This window comes from Anomaloglossus baeobatrachus, chromosome 3 (assembly GCF_048569485.1).
Source record: "Anomaloglossus baeobatrachus isolate aAnoBae1 chromosome 3, aAnoBae1.hap1, whole genome shotgun sequence".
NCBI lineage: Eukaryota > Metazoa > Chordata > Amphibia > Anura > Aromobatidae > Anomaloglossus > Anomaloglossus baeobatrachus.
The window spans coordinates 687,256,937-687,270,651 of record NC_134355.1 but is presented as its reverse complement, the minus strand read 5'-3'; the positions used below and the strand labels follow the sequence as shown (position 1 = coordinate 687,270,651).

At 47.1% G+C, this 13,715-nt stretch overlaps 1 protein-coding gene across 1 annotated transcript in view; it reads right to left on the bottom strand.

Annotated features, from left to right (window-relative positions):
- CLU (clusterin) overlaps positions 1 to 9,976 on the bottom strand; it is a 39,065-nt gene extending 29,089 nt beyond the window's left edge. Inside the window, exon 1 of the mRNA XM_075341309.1 lies at positions 9,794 to 9,976. The gene's annotated coding sequence lies outside the window, so the exon portion shown is untranslated. The remainder of the gene's footprint in view (positions 1 to 9,793) is intronic.
- Between the last annotated feature and the right edge of the window lie 3,739 nt (positions 9,977 to 13,715).

Here is a 13,715-nt window from a genome sequence, read left to right as displayed (position 1 = left end):
GAGCCGAGCGAGAGCGCCAAGCCCAGAGAGACCATGAATTGAATATCCTCAAAGCCCGGCAGCAGACATCTTCCTCACTAAACGGTGAGTCCAATAATGCCAGCAGCTTTAAGCCCCGACCGGAGCACTTTCTTGTGATGGAAAAGGACGGGGATTTGGACACCTTTCTGAGGGGATTTGAAAAGACTTGCTTGCAGTACCAGTTGCCCTCAACACAATGGGCACAATACTTAACCCCAGGGCTGCGAGGCAAGGCCCTGGACGCGTTTGCCAGTCTCCCTCAAGAGCAGAGTGGAGACTATGGGGCCATAAAGCAGGCCCTAGTACGGAAGTATCAGCTGACTCCGGAGGTGTACCGAAAAAAATTCCGGACCCTCCAGCTCGGACCTCATGACAGCTACAGCGATTTGGAGGGTGGGCTCCAGCGCACCTTTGACCAGTGGATCCAAGGACTGTCCGTTACAACCTTTGAGGAGTTAAAGGACCTCATGGTGAAGGACCAACTCCTACATGTCTGTCCTGTGGAGGTCCGACAGTTTGTTATGGACCGAGAGCCCAAGGAGGCCTCAAAAGCAGCCCAGATTGCCGACGCCTATGTGGCCAACCGTGCATCGGAGGTGCGGAAGCCGTCCACCACTAGCTGGAAAGGGGGTAAGATGACAACTACAACCACCCCTGCCCCTACCAGCCGACCTCCCGTAGGTCCTGTTTCATCCACCAGTGCCCGGCCCACCTCTGACACTCGCAGGTGTTTTTCCTGCAACCTGCCTGGACACCTCAGCTCTGGTTGCCCAGAGAGGCAGAAGAGGAACCCCACATCCAAGGCCCAAGGGCCCACTGGAACTGTCCTTTTGGCAAGGAAGGCGGGTGGTAGGGCCTGCGAAAACCTACACCCCGTCACCGTAGGCGGAACCCCCACTGTGGGGCTCAAGGACACTGGGGCCGACAGAACACTGGTCCGCCCTGAACTGGTACCCCCTGAAAACTTTATCCCGGGAAAACTCCTGACTGTCGCCTTGGCGGGGGGTGTCCACCACTCCTTCCCAATGGCCCTGATTCCCCTCGACTGGGGTGCTGGGAGAGGGTGGAGGGAAGTGGGGGTGGATGAACATCTACCAACCAATGTTTTATTGGGGACTGATCTGGGGCGATTAGTTGCACAATTTCTCCCTGATGATCCTCCCGAATCCAAAAAGTCATGTGATACAAATGTTGTTGATCAGTCATGTGATGCAAATGTTGTTAAATCATGTGATGCAAATGTTGTTGATAAGTCATGCGACCCGAATGCGGATATCCAGAACGTGATTACAAATGTTGTGCATGGTAATAAAGTGGAGGTTTGTACAGGGGAACTCAGCCATGCCACGCGGCAGGGTGACGTGGCTGAGGACAACCCCAAGGTAGCAAGTGTCTGTGCTGACAGAGATGGAGGCAGACATGAGAACCACGAGGACAGTGGTCAAATGCAGCTGAGCAGTGTCACAGCGGACAGTGACACAGCCAGTAGTACCTGTCAGGCTGATGGGGAAGAGTGGTTATTCCCCGGGGAGACAGCCTTCATCGGTGCTGTCACCCGCAGTCAGAGTGCCCAGAACGCAAATGAAACCTTGCCTGCTGACACCTCTTCACCCAGAGGGATAACGGAACTGGTTACGGACCCAGAGCAGGTCCCAGAGGGTCCTGGTGAGGTTGGAACCTTAACGTCACTTTTGGCTGCTTCTAGCCAAGAGTTTCAGGTGGCTCTACGAACTGATGCCAGTCTAAAGACGTTAAGGGACCTCGCAGAGAAGCCCTCTTCCGAGACCGATAAGGAGAGGGTATTCTGGGACCAGGGAAAGTTGTACCGGGAGACAATTCCCTGTAACCCCCAACAAGAGTGGCTGAAGGAAAAACAGCTGGTGGTGCCTCACCGCTTTAGGAGTGAGTTGCTGCGGATTGCCCATGAGATCCCACTCGCCGGACACTTGGGGGTTAGCAAAACCAAGGCCCGGCTGTCTCACCACTTCTATTGGCCCAAAATGGGGACAGATGTTGCCAACTACTGCCGCTCCTGTATCACATGTCAAAGAGTGGGAAAGTCAGGGCCTGCTCCCAAAGCTCCCCTGATCTCTTTGCCGGTGATAGAAGAGCCTTTCCAGAGGGTCGCTGTGGACATTGTCGGGCCTCTGGCCGTCCCCAGCAGCTCTGGAAAACGGTTCGTCCTTACTGTGGTAGACTATGCTACCCGGTATCCGGAGGCAGTGGCTCTGTCCTCAGTTAGAGCCGATAAGGTGGCAGATGCCCTCTTGATCATATTCTCCCGAGTAGGATTTCCCAGGGAGATGCTTACCGACCAGGGGACTCAGTTCATGTCTCGTCTAATGGAGGCTCTCTGTAAGAAAATGCAGGTGCGGCATCTGATATCAAGCGCTTATCACCCACAGACCAATGGTTTGTGTGAGCGATTTAATGGTACACTTAAGCAGATGCTTAAGATGCTGGTTGAGTCACATGGACGCGACTGGGAGCGGTATCTCTCACACCTGCTGTTTGCCTACAGAGAGGTACCACAGGCCTCAACGGGGTTTTCCCCCTTCGAGCTCCTGTATGGCAGACGAGTCCGGGGGCCTCTTGGTCTGGTAAGGGAATCCTGGGAAGAGGAACTGAATTCCCCAGAAGTGTCCGTTGTGGAGTATGTCATTCGGCTCCGTGACAAAATGCAGTCAATGACGCAGATGGTGCATGAGAATATGGCGCAAGCCCAGGCCAGCCAGAAGCGATGGTACGACCAACACGCTCGAGAGCGGGTGTATGAAGTGGGTCAGAAGGTGTGGGTCCTAGTCCCAATGACCCAGAACAAGCTTCAGGCGGCCTGGGAGGGTCCATACCTGGTGCATCAGCGCCTCAATGACGTAAACTATGTGGTCACCATCGACCATGCCAGGAAGAGGCAAAAGGTCTTCCATGTCAACATGATGAAAGCTCATCATGACAGGGAAGCCTTTGCTCTTCCTGTGTGTAGTCTTCCCGAGGAAGGCGAAAGTGAAGTCTTGGTGGACTTGCTCGCCTCGGCCCGGGATGGAGGGTCTATCGAGGAGGCGGCATTCAACCCACAGCTATCCTTGGACCAAAAGTCCCAGCTGCGGGAGGTATTCCGGCCCTACCTGATGACCTTCACGAATGTCCCAGGGAAGACATCCCTAGCCACCCACCAGGTGGACACAGGGAGTCATTCCCCAGTTCGTCAACCCCCATACCGTGTCTCCCTAGAGGTACAAAAGGACATAAAAAGGGAGATCGATGAAATGCTAGTCCTGGGAGTGATCCAGAGGTCCAAAAGTGCATGGGCCTCGCCTGTAGTCTTGGTTCCAAAAAAGGACCGGACAACCCGGTTTTGTGTGGACTACAGGAGGCTGAATGCAATCACAGCACCCGATGCGTACCCAATGCCACGCATCGATGAGTTACTGGATTGCTTAGCCGGGGCCCGGTACCTGACTATCATGGACCTGAGTCGAGGGTACTGGCAGATTCCTATGTCCAAGGAAGCACAGGAAAGGTCCGCCTTCATCACCCCATTCGGGCTGTATGAATCCCTCGTCATGCCCTTTGGCATGAGAAATGCTCCTGCCACTTTCCAGCGATTGGTCGACCAGCTGCTCGAGGGACTAGGAGGGTTTGCAGTAGCTTACCTGGATGACATTGCCATCTTTAGTCCCACTTGGGAGGAACACCTGGGGCACCTGGAGCAGGTGCTCAGGCGGATCCAAAGCGCTGGTCTGACTATAAAGCCAGGGAAGTGTCAGATCGGCATGACGGAGGTACAGTACCTTGGACACAGAGTGGGTGGCGGGACCCTGAAACCAGAGCCAGGGAAGGTTGATGCCATCACCTCCTGGCCTACCCCCAAGTCAAAGAAGCAGGTGATGTCCTTCTTGGGTACGGCAGGGTACTATAGGAAGTTCGTTCCTAACTATAGTGCTCTTGCTAAGCCGTTGACGGACCTCACCAAAAAGAAGCTACCGCAAGTAGTCACCTGGACAGATGACTGTGAACGGTCCTTCAGGGCACTAAAAGCTGCCCTCGCCAGTTCCCCAATCCTACAAGCTCCGGACTTCACCCGACGGTTCATAGTTCAGACAGATGCCAGTGCGTTTGGCCTTGGTGCAGTACTCAGCCAGGTAAATGGGAAGGGAGAAGAGCATCCGGTGATGTTTCTCAGCCGCAAGCTCTTATCCCGGGAAGTGGCCTACGCCACTGTGGAGAAGGAGTGCCTCTCTATAGTGTGGGCCCTGCGGAAACTGCAGCCCTACCTATATGGACGCAACTTCACCATAGTGACAGACCACAACCCTCTCAGCTGGCTACATCGGGTGGCCGGCGACAATGGTAAGCTACTGCGGTGGAGCTTGGCACTACAGCAGTATGACTTTACCATTCAACACAGGAAGGGTGTTGAGCATGGCAACGCTGATGGGCTGTCCCGGCAGGGGGATGCCAGCGAGGTAGGCTTAGGAGACAATTGGCAAATCAATCTCCCATGCTACCTCAAAAAGGGGGAGGTGTCATGTAGAACTATTGAAGGGTCTCCATCCCCCTCCTGTCCACCATCAGCCAGAGATCGTCATGACGATTATCTGATTGGCCTGGAAGCTTAAGGTATTTATGACTTTGGGTGATGGTAGAACCAAAGCCAAAGGCTGCAGAGAAAGACAATTCTTTGTAATATTGGCGGGAAAACTCCCAAAGCAGGTTTTGAAGTGCGACTTTAATGCTAGAAAGATGAAAAACACATTGCCAGAATCCCTGCGTCGTGCGGAACCCAGCGCACCGTCTCACCTGACGAGGAGATCGACGGAATCACGACAAATTAGTATTGGCCAGTAAAATTGTGCTAGAGGCGTTGTGTTTGGTATCAATGTAACTGTAAAATCGAGATATTAAATATGACGCTAATATCTTTCACCTGTGTGACCCAGGAGCAAAGATATGAAAAACCCTAGAATTATGGAACTCTGTGAACATCAGAGCACAGCCCACAAGTGACTGTAAAATGATGTCACAGGCAAGGGGGGCTAGCAAGAGCATAAGAGACAGTTCCTGTCTTGGGGGCTCAGTCAGCACGAGGAGGGCATCATGAAGGGTGATGCTGGCCGATTCTAACATCTCTTGGAGTTCCCTCCTACTCCCTAAGCAGACGTCACTTCTATGGCACAAGCTTAGTAAGTTTCACGTTTATACCTTTTATTTTATGTAACTGTTATGCCGTAATGTGTATTGTTCCCTTTTGTAAATTCCTGTATATTCTTTAAACACTGCCTATTTTCGGATTAAATATATAAAAATTTAAGAGTTTCTTTCCTTATGCTTTATATACGAATCCAAAACCCCGAAGGGCCTTATGCTATCTGAAACGGGTCCCCAGCTACCTGTAGAAAGTCTGGGTGGTGGCAGCGTAATTGTTATTGCATAGAATTATTGGAGTGCTATCATTAAGGGTACCGAGGTATATAAATATTCCATTAGCAGGAATCGGGGATATATACATTTACCCTTGCTGTGAGACCTCCAATATTTGGCATTATCAGCTCAGCAGCCTCATCTTATGCATTGTGCTGCAGTACCAAAAGTGGCCTGCAGACAAGGGGGGCGCTAGAGAGTAGTCGTGTGTAACAAATCAGTGAACAGCTGCGGATTTCTGAGGGACTTCCCCGCCTGTTCGTGACATACTACATTATCTGTACTCAGAGAGATATCACTGTGTTATCTGTGGTGTTACATGGGACTGCAGGTGACATCTACTACATTATCTGTACTCAGAGAGATATCACTGTGTTATCTGTGGTGTTACATAGGACTGCAGGTGACATCTACTACATTATCTGTACTCCGAGAGATGTCACTGTGTTATCTGTGGTGTTACATGGGACTGCAGGTGACATGTACTACATTATCTGTACTCAGAGAGATATCACTGCGTTATCCATGGTGTTACATGGGACTGCAGGTGACATCTACTACATTATCTGTACTCAGAGAAATCACTGTGTTATCTGTGCTGTTACATGGGACTGCAAGTGACATCTACTACATTATCTGTACTCAGAGAGATATCACTGTATTATCTGTGCTGTTACATAGGACTGCAGGTGACATCTACTACATTATCTGTACTCAGAGAGATGTCACTGTGTTATTTGTGATGTTACATAGGACTGCAGGTGACATCTACTACATTATCTGTACTCAGAGAGATATCACTGCGTTATCCATGGTGTTACATGGGACTGCAGGTGACATCTACTACATTATCTGTACTCAGAGAAATCACTGTGTTATCTGTGGTGTTACATGGGACTGCATGTGACATCTACTACATTATCTGTACTCAGAGAGATGTCACTGTGTTATCTGTGGTGTTACATAGGACTGCAGGTGACATCTACTACATTATCTGTACTCAGAGAGATATCACTGTGTTATCTGTGGTGTTACATAGGACTGCAGGTGACATCTACTACATTATCTGTACTCAGAGATATCACTGTGTTATCTGTGGTGTTACATAGGACTGCAGGTGACATCTACTACATTATCTGTACTCAGAGATATCACTGTGTTATCTGTGGTGTTACATAGGACTGCAGGTGACATTACTACATTATCTGTACTCAGAGAGATATCACTGTGTTATCTGTGGTGTTACATAGGACTGCAGGTGACATCTACTACATTATCTGTACTCAGAGAGATATCACTGTGTTATCTGTGGTGTTACATAGGACTGCAGGTGACATCTACTACATTATCTGTACTCAGAGAGATGTCACTGTGTTATCTGTGGTGTTACATAGGACTGCAGGTGACATCTACTACATTATCTGTACTCAGAGAGATGTCACTGTGTTATCTGTGGTGTTACATAGAACTGCAGGTGACATCTACTACATTATCTGTACTCAGAGATATCACTGTTATCTGTGGTGTTACATAGGACTGCAGGTGACATCTGCTACATTATCTGTACTCAGAGAGATATCACTGTGTTATCTGTGGTGTTACATAGAACTGCAGGTGACATCTACTACATTATCTGTACTCAGAGAGATATCACTGTGTTATCTGTGGTGTTACATAGGACTGCAGGTGACATCTACTACATTATCTGTACTCAGAGATATCACTGTGTTTTCTGTGGTGTTACATAGGACTGCAGGTGACATCTACTACATTATCTGTACTCAGAGATATCACTATGTTATCTGTGGTGTTACATAGGACTGCAGGTGACATCTACCACATTATCTGTACTCAGAGAGATATCACTGTGTTATCTGTGGTGTTACATAGGACTGCAGGTGACATCTACTACATTATCTGTACTCAGAGAGATATCACTGTGTTATCTGTGGTGTTACATAGGACTGCAGGTGACATCTACTACATTATCTGTACTCAGAGAGATATCACTGTGTTATCTGTGGTGTTACATAGGACTGCAGGTGACATCTACTACATTATCTGTACTCAGAGAGATGTCACTGTGTTATCTGTGGTGTTACATAGGACTGCAGGTGACATCTACTACATTATCTGTACTCAGAGAGATATCACTGTGTTATCGGTGGTGTTACATAGGACTGCAGGTGACATCTACTACATTATCTGTACTCAGAGATATCACTGTGTTATCTGTGGTGTTACATGGGACTACAGGTGACATCTACTACATTATCTGTACTCAGAGAGATATCACTGTGTTATCTGTGGTGTTACATAGGACTGCAGGTGACATCTACTACATTATCTGTACTCAGAGAGATATCACTGTGTTATCTGTGGTGTTACATAGGACTGCAGGTGACATCTACTACATTATCTCTACTCAGAGAGATGTCACTGTGTTATCTGTGGTGTTACATAGGACTGCAGGTGACATCTACTACATTATCTGTACTCAGAGATATCACTGTGTTATCTGTGGTGTTACATAGGACTGCAGGTGACATCTACATTATCTGTACTCAGAGATATCACTGTGTTATCTGTGCTGTTACATAGGACTGCAGGTGATATCTACTACATTATCTGTACTCAGAGATGTCACTGTGTTATCTGTGGTGTTACATAGGACTGCAGGTGACATCTACTACATTATCTGTACTCAGAGATATCACTGTGTTATCTGTGGTGTTACATAGGACTGCAGGTGACATCTACTACATTATCTGTACTCAGAGATATCACTGTGTTATCTGTGGTGTTACATAGGACTGCAGGTGATATCTACTACATTATCTGTACTCAGAGATGTCACTGTGTTATCTGTGGTGTTACATAGGACTGCAGGTGACATCTACTACATTATCTGTACTCAGAGATATCACTGTGTTATCTGTGGTGTTACATAGGACTGCAGGTGACATCTACTACATTATCTGTACTCAGAGATATCACTGTGTTATCTGTGGTGTTACATAGGACTGCAGGTGACATCTACTACATTATCTGTACTCAGAGAGATATCACTGTGTTATCTGTGGTGTTACATAGGACTGCAGGTGACATCTACTACATTATCTGTACTCAGAGAGATATCACTGTGTTATCTGTGGTGTTACATAGGACTGCAGGTGACATCTACTACATTATCTGTGCTCAGAGATATCACTGTTATCTGTGGTGTTACATGGGACTGCAGGTGACATCTACTACATTATCTGTACTCAGAGAGATATCACTGTGTTATCTGTGGTGTTACATAGGACTGCAGGTGACATCTACTACATTATCTGTACTCAGAGAGATATCACTGTGTTATCTGTGGTGTTACATAGGACTGCAGGTGACATCTACTCCATTATCTGTACTCAGAGAGATATCACTGTGTTATCTGTGGTGTTACATAGGACTGCAGGTGACATCTACTACATTATCTGTACTCAGAGAGATATCACTGTGTTATCTGTGGTGTTACATAGGACTGCAGGTGATATCTACTACATTATCTGTACTCAGAGAGATATCACTGTGTTATCTGTGGTGTTACATAGGACTGCAAGTGACATCTACTACATTATCTGTACTCAGAGATGTCACTGTGTTATCTGTGGTGTTACATAGGACTGCAGGTGACATCTATTACATTATCTGTACTCAGATATCACTGTGTTATCTGTGGTGTTACATAGGACTGCAGGTGACATCTACTACATTATCTGCACTCAGAGATATCACTGTGTTATCTGTGGTGTTACATAGGACTGCAGGTGACATCTACTACATTATCTGTACTCAGAGATGTCACTGTGTTATCTGTGGTGTTACATAGGACTGCAGGTGATATCTGCTGCATTATCTGCACTCGTTTAGCTGTGGCTCTATTGTATGGAATGCAATCATTGATGTAAGTTGATACATTTGTATTATAATTAGTGGAATCTTTACAATGTGTCACTATCAGCGCTGCAGACGGATCATGCACAGAGCTGTCATATAAAGGATAAAAAATCCTCAGAAAGCGCTGAACACTGGATGATAATATTATGTGGACTCTATTCTAATGATCAGACCCTGATGAGGCTGAGGCTCCTGGGGAGGATGAGGCTGAGGCTCCAGGGGAGGATGAGGCTGAGGCTCCTGGGGAGGATGAGGCTGAGGCTCCAGGGGAGGATGAGGCTGAGGCTCCAGGGGAGGATGAGGCTGAGGCTCCTGGGGAGGATGAGGCTGAGGCTCCAGGGGAGGATGAGGCTGAGGCTCCTGGGGAGGATGAGGCTGAGGCTCCTGGGGAGGATGAGGATGAGTCTCTTACCTGTCAGGTGTCTGCTAGTCCTCTATGTGAGTGCAGGATCTGCAGCAGGTCCCAGATGCTCGGATATATATATACAGAGCCTCCTATCCTCAGTGTAGAGGATCCTGAGTCACCAGCAAGGAGTGTCCGAGCAGCAGCAGCCCATCTGCAGAGCTCCGCAGGAGAGTGTGAGCTCAGAGCTGCAGTACAGGCAGGCGGCCACCAGGGGGCGGACTGGAGAGGCTGCATGGTAAACACAGTTATATATCCTATGACTGCAGTACCTACAGCTGGCCACTAGATGGCAGACGCCATCATGGAATTTCTGTGCATCACTTCTCAGAAACCTGAAGAAACTTTTTGTCCTGGTCACATGACCGCGGTCTGCAGGGAACAGACGATTTGTGCAAATGTTCAAAAACACGAGTGCTAAGTAAATGTCAAGGCGTGCCGTGCTACCTTCTAAAATTCCCAATCCTTTTATACGGATTGAGCAATGGATGACTAGTTTCTAAATTAACTCTTTGGAAGATTTCATTTTTGAGACTGACATGCCAGAATTCTGCTGCTTGCTATTGTAAGGTTATCGTTAGAAACACTTCTGACACCCTATGTAAACCTCTATAAGCAGGGTGGCCCCTATATTTCACCTACATTGCAAGGCAGTATAGAGCCCAGTAAAGCAAATCACCAGAGGAAGCAGCGTACAGGCACTGAACAAGCAGGGGATGCTGGGAGATCTCAGCTCTGCAGCATGATTGCATATATCTAATTGACAATCATTTAACGACTGCAGTTGGTCCAGGACCTTTGACTCAAATCAATTTCTCAGTTTAATCAACTAAGGTTTGGCCAAATTTTTTCTAGCAGACATGGGGAGCATTACTTATCTGTTTCTGAACTTCTCTTATTCCTTCTATTTTTCTCTGTTTCCTATTTCTTTTTTACTATGAGCCTCAATCTCATCACCTATATCAAATAAAAAGTCAAGGGGTGGTGGGAGACCCCATTGCGGTTCCCTTCACTCTCCCTCGTCTTTCCAGCTTCCTTCCTTTTTCTTTCCCAGTTACTCTTTCTCTGTGCTCCTCGTTCTCCCACTATCTCTATTGTTGTTTCCTTTGCTTGTTTTTACCTTTATCCACCATCTCTTCACCTATACCGAGTAAATCAAAGGGTTTTAGAACATTCCTTAGTATTCTGTTTTGTTCTCTTTCTTAATCCCAGCATCTTTCTCATTTCTCTCTTCTCCTTTCTCTCCCTCTCTCCTCTCATGATGGTTTCATCAGCTTCTAACCTATTATCTATATTAATTATAACACTTTTTTTTTCATTAAGTCATTTACCCAAAGGTTAATAAATAGGGGTGATGATATACCCCATAGCCTTCCTTTTTCCCTTTTTCCATCTGTTACTGTCTGGTAATTTTCCTCTCTTTTTCACTTCTCCTTTGCTTTCCATCAGCCTCTTCTAGTTTATGAATTCTATGTACTGTATATTAAAGAGGTTGTCTTGTCTTGTATCTTCAGGAGTGCACTGATCCCTACTAGAGTTGAGCGCGGTTCGTGGTTCGTGGTTCTCCAGTTCTAGGCTCGAGTGATTTTGGGGCATGTTCTAGATCGAACTAGAACTCGAGCTTTTTGCAAAAGCTCGATAGTTCTAGAAACGTTCGAGAACGGTTCTAGCAGCCAAAAAACAGCTAAATCCTAGCTTGGTTTCTGCTGTAATAGTGTAAGTCACTCTGTCAATCAAACTATTATCACATTTCAGTGTATAGTGTGCGTGAACAGCGCCTTCAGATCACTGCTGTTTCTATAATGGCGATCGCCATTTTTTTTTTTTTTTTCTTGTCTTCCTTCCCTAAGCGCGCGCGTCTTGTGGGGCGGGTCAGCATGTCAGCCAATCCCAGACACACACACAGCTAAGTGGACTTTGAGCCAGAGAAGCAACGGCATGTGTGATAAGATCTGCATGTCACATGTCCCTGCATTATAAAACCGGACATTTTCTTCACGGACGCCATTATCTGCCTTCTGCGTCTTTGGTGTCAGACATCAGTGTCGCAGCTCCGTCCTCCTGAGTCCTATAGCCGATACAGCTGTATGCGCTGCATACACAGCGTTAGACAGCTTAGGGAGAGCACATTCTAGCAGTCCTTTTAAGGGCTCAAAGCGGCAGGGTCAGAGAGCCATAAGTGACAGGTCCTGCAAACAGCAACAGCGTCTGTGTAGCCCAGGTCAGGGATTTCCTCCCTGCATTTCACCATTAGGAGGGAATAGAAAGGCAGGCTTCCATTCCTCTACCCAGAGCCCCACAATCCTGGCACTGTACCCTCCTGTCCTCTGCACACTCCAACTGATAACTAAGCCATTATACTAGCAAACACTCAGTGTACCTAGTGGCATCCTATACGTGGCTATTGGACTTTGCTATAGTCCCACTAGTGCAAAGACATTTGCAGCACGTCTGCCTGCGTTGCACACTCCAACGAATTATAACTAAGCCATTATACTAGCAAACACTCAGTGTACCTAGTGGCATCCTATACGTGGCTATTGGACTTTGCTATAGTCCCACTAGTGCAAAGACATTAGCAGAGCGCATCTGCCTGCATTGCACACTCCAAGTTTTTTAAACTCAGCCATTATACTAGCAAACACTCAGTGTACCTAGTGGCATCCTATACGTGGCTATTGGACTTTGCTATAGTCCCACTAGTGCCAAGACATTTGCAGCACGTCTGCCTGCGTTGCACACTCCAACTAATTATAACTAAGCCATTATACTAGCACACACTCAGTGTACCTAGTGGCATCCTATACGTGGCTATTGGACTTTGCTATAGTCCCACTAGTGCCAAGACATTTGCAGAGCGCATCTGCCTGCATTGCACACTACAACAAATTATAACGAAGCCATTATACTAGCACACACTCAGTGTACCTAGTGGCATCCTATACGTGGCTATTGGACTTTGCTATAGTCCCACTAGTGCCAAGACATTTGCAGAGCGCATCTGCCTGCGTTGCACACTCCAACTAATTATAACGAAGCCATTATACTAGCAAACACTCAGTGTACCTAGTGGCATCCTATACGTGGCTATTGGACTTTGCTATAGTCCCACTAGGGCCAAGACATTTGCAGAGCACATCTGCCTGCATTGCACACTCCAAGTTTTTTAAACTCAGCCATTATACTAGCAAACACTCAGTGTACCTAGTGGCATCCTATACGTGGCTATTGGACTTTGCTATAGTCCCACTAGTGCAAAGACATTAGCAGAGCGCATCTGCCTGCATTGCACACTACAACTCATTCTAACCAAGCCATTATACTAGCAAACACTCAGTGTACCTAGTGGCATCCTATACGTGGCTATTGGACTTTGCTATAGTCCCACTAGGGCCAAGACATTTGCAGAGCACATCTGCCTGCATTGCACACTCCAAGTTTTTTAAACTCAGCCATTATACTAGCAAACACTCAGTGTACCTAGTGGCATCCTATACGTGGCTATTGGACTTTGCTATAGTCCCACTAGTGCAAAGACATTAGCAGAGCACATCTGCCTGCATTGCACACTCCAAGTTTTTTAAACTCAGCCATTATACTAGCAAACACTCAGTGTACCTAGTGGCATCCTATACGTGGCTATTGGACTTTGCTATAGTCCCACTAGTGCCAAGACATTTGCAGCACGTCTGCCTGCGTTGCACACTCCAACTAATTATAACGAAGCCATTATACTAGCAAACACTCAGTGTACCTAGTGGCATCCTATACGTGGCTATTGGACTTTGCTATAGTCCCACTAGTGCCAAGACATTTGCAGAGCGCATCTGCCTGCGTTGCACACTCCAACTAATTCTAACGAAGCCATTATACTAGCACACACTCAGTGTACCTAGTGGCATCCTATACGTGGCTATTGGACTTTGCTATA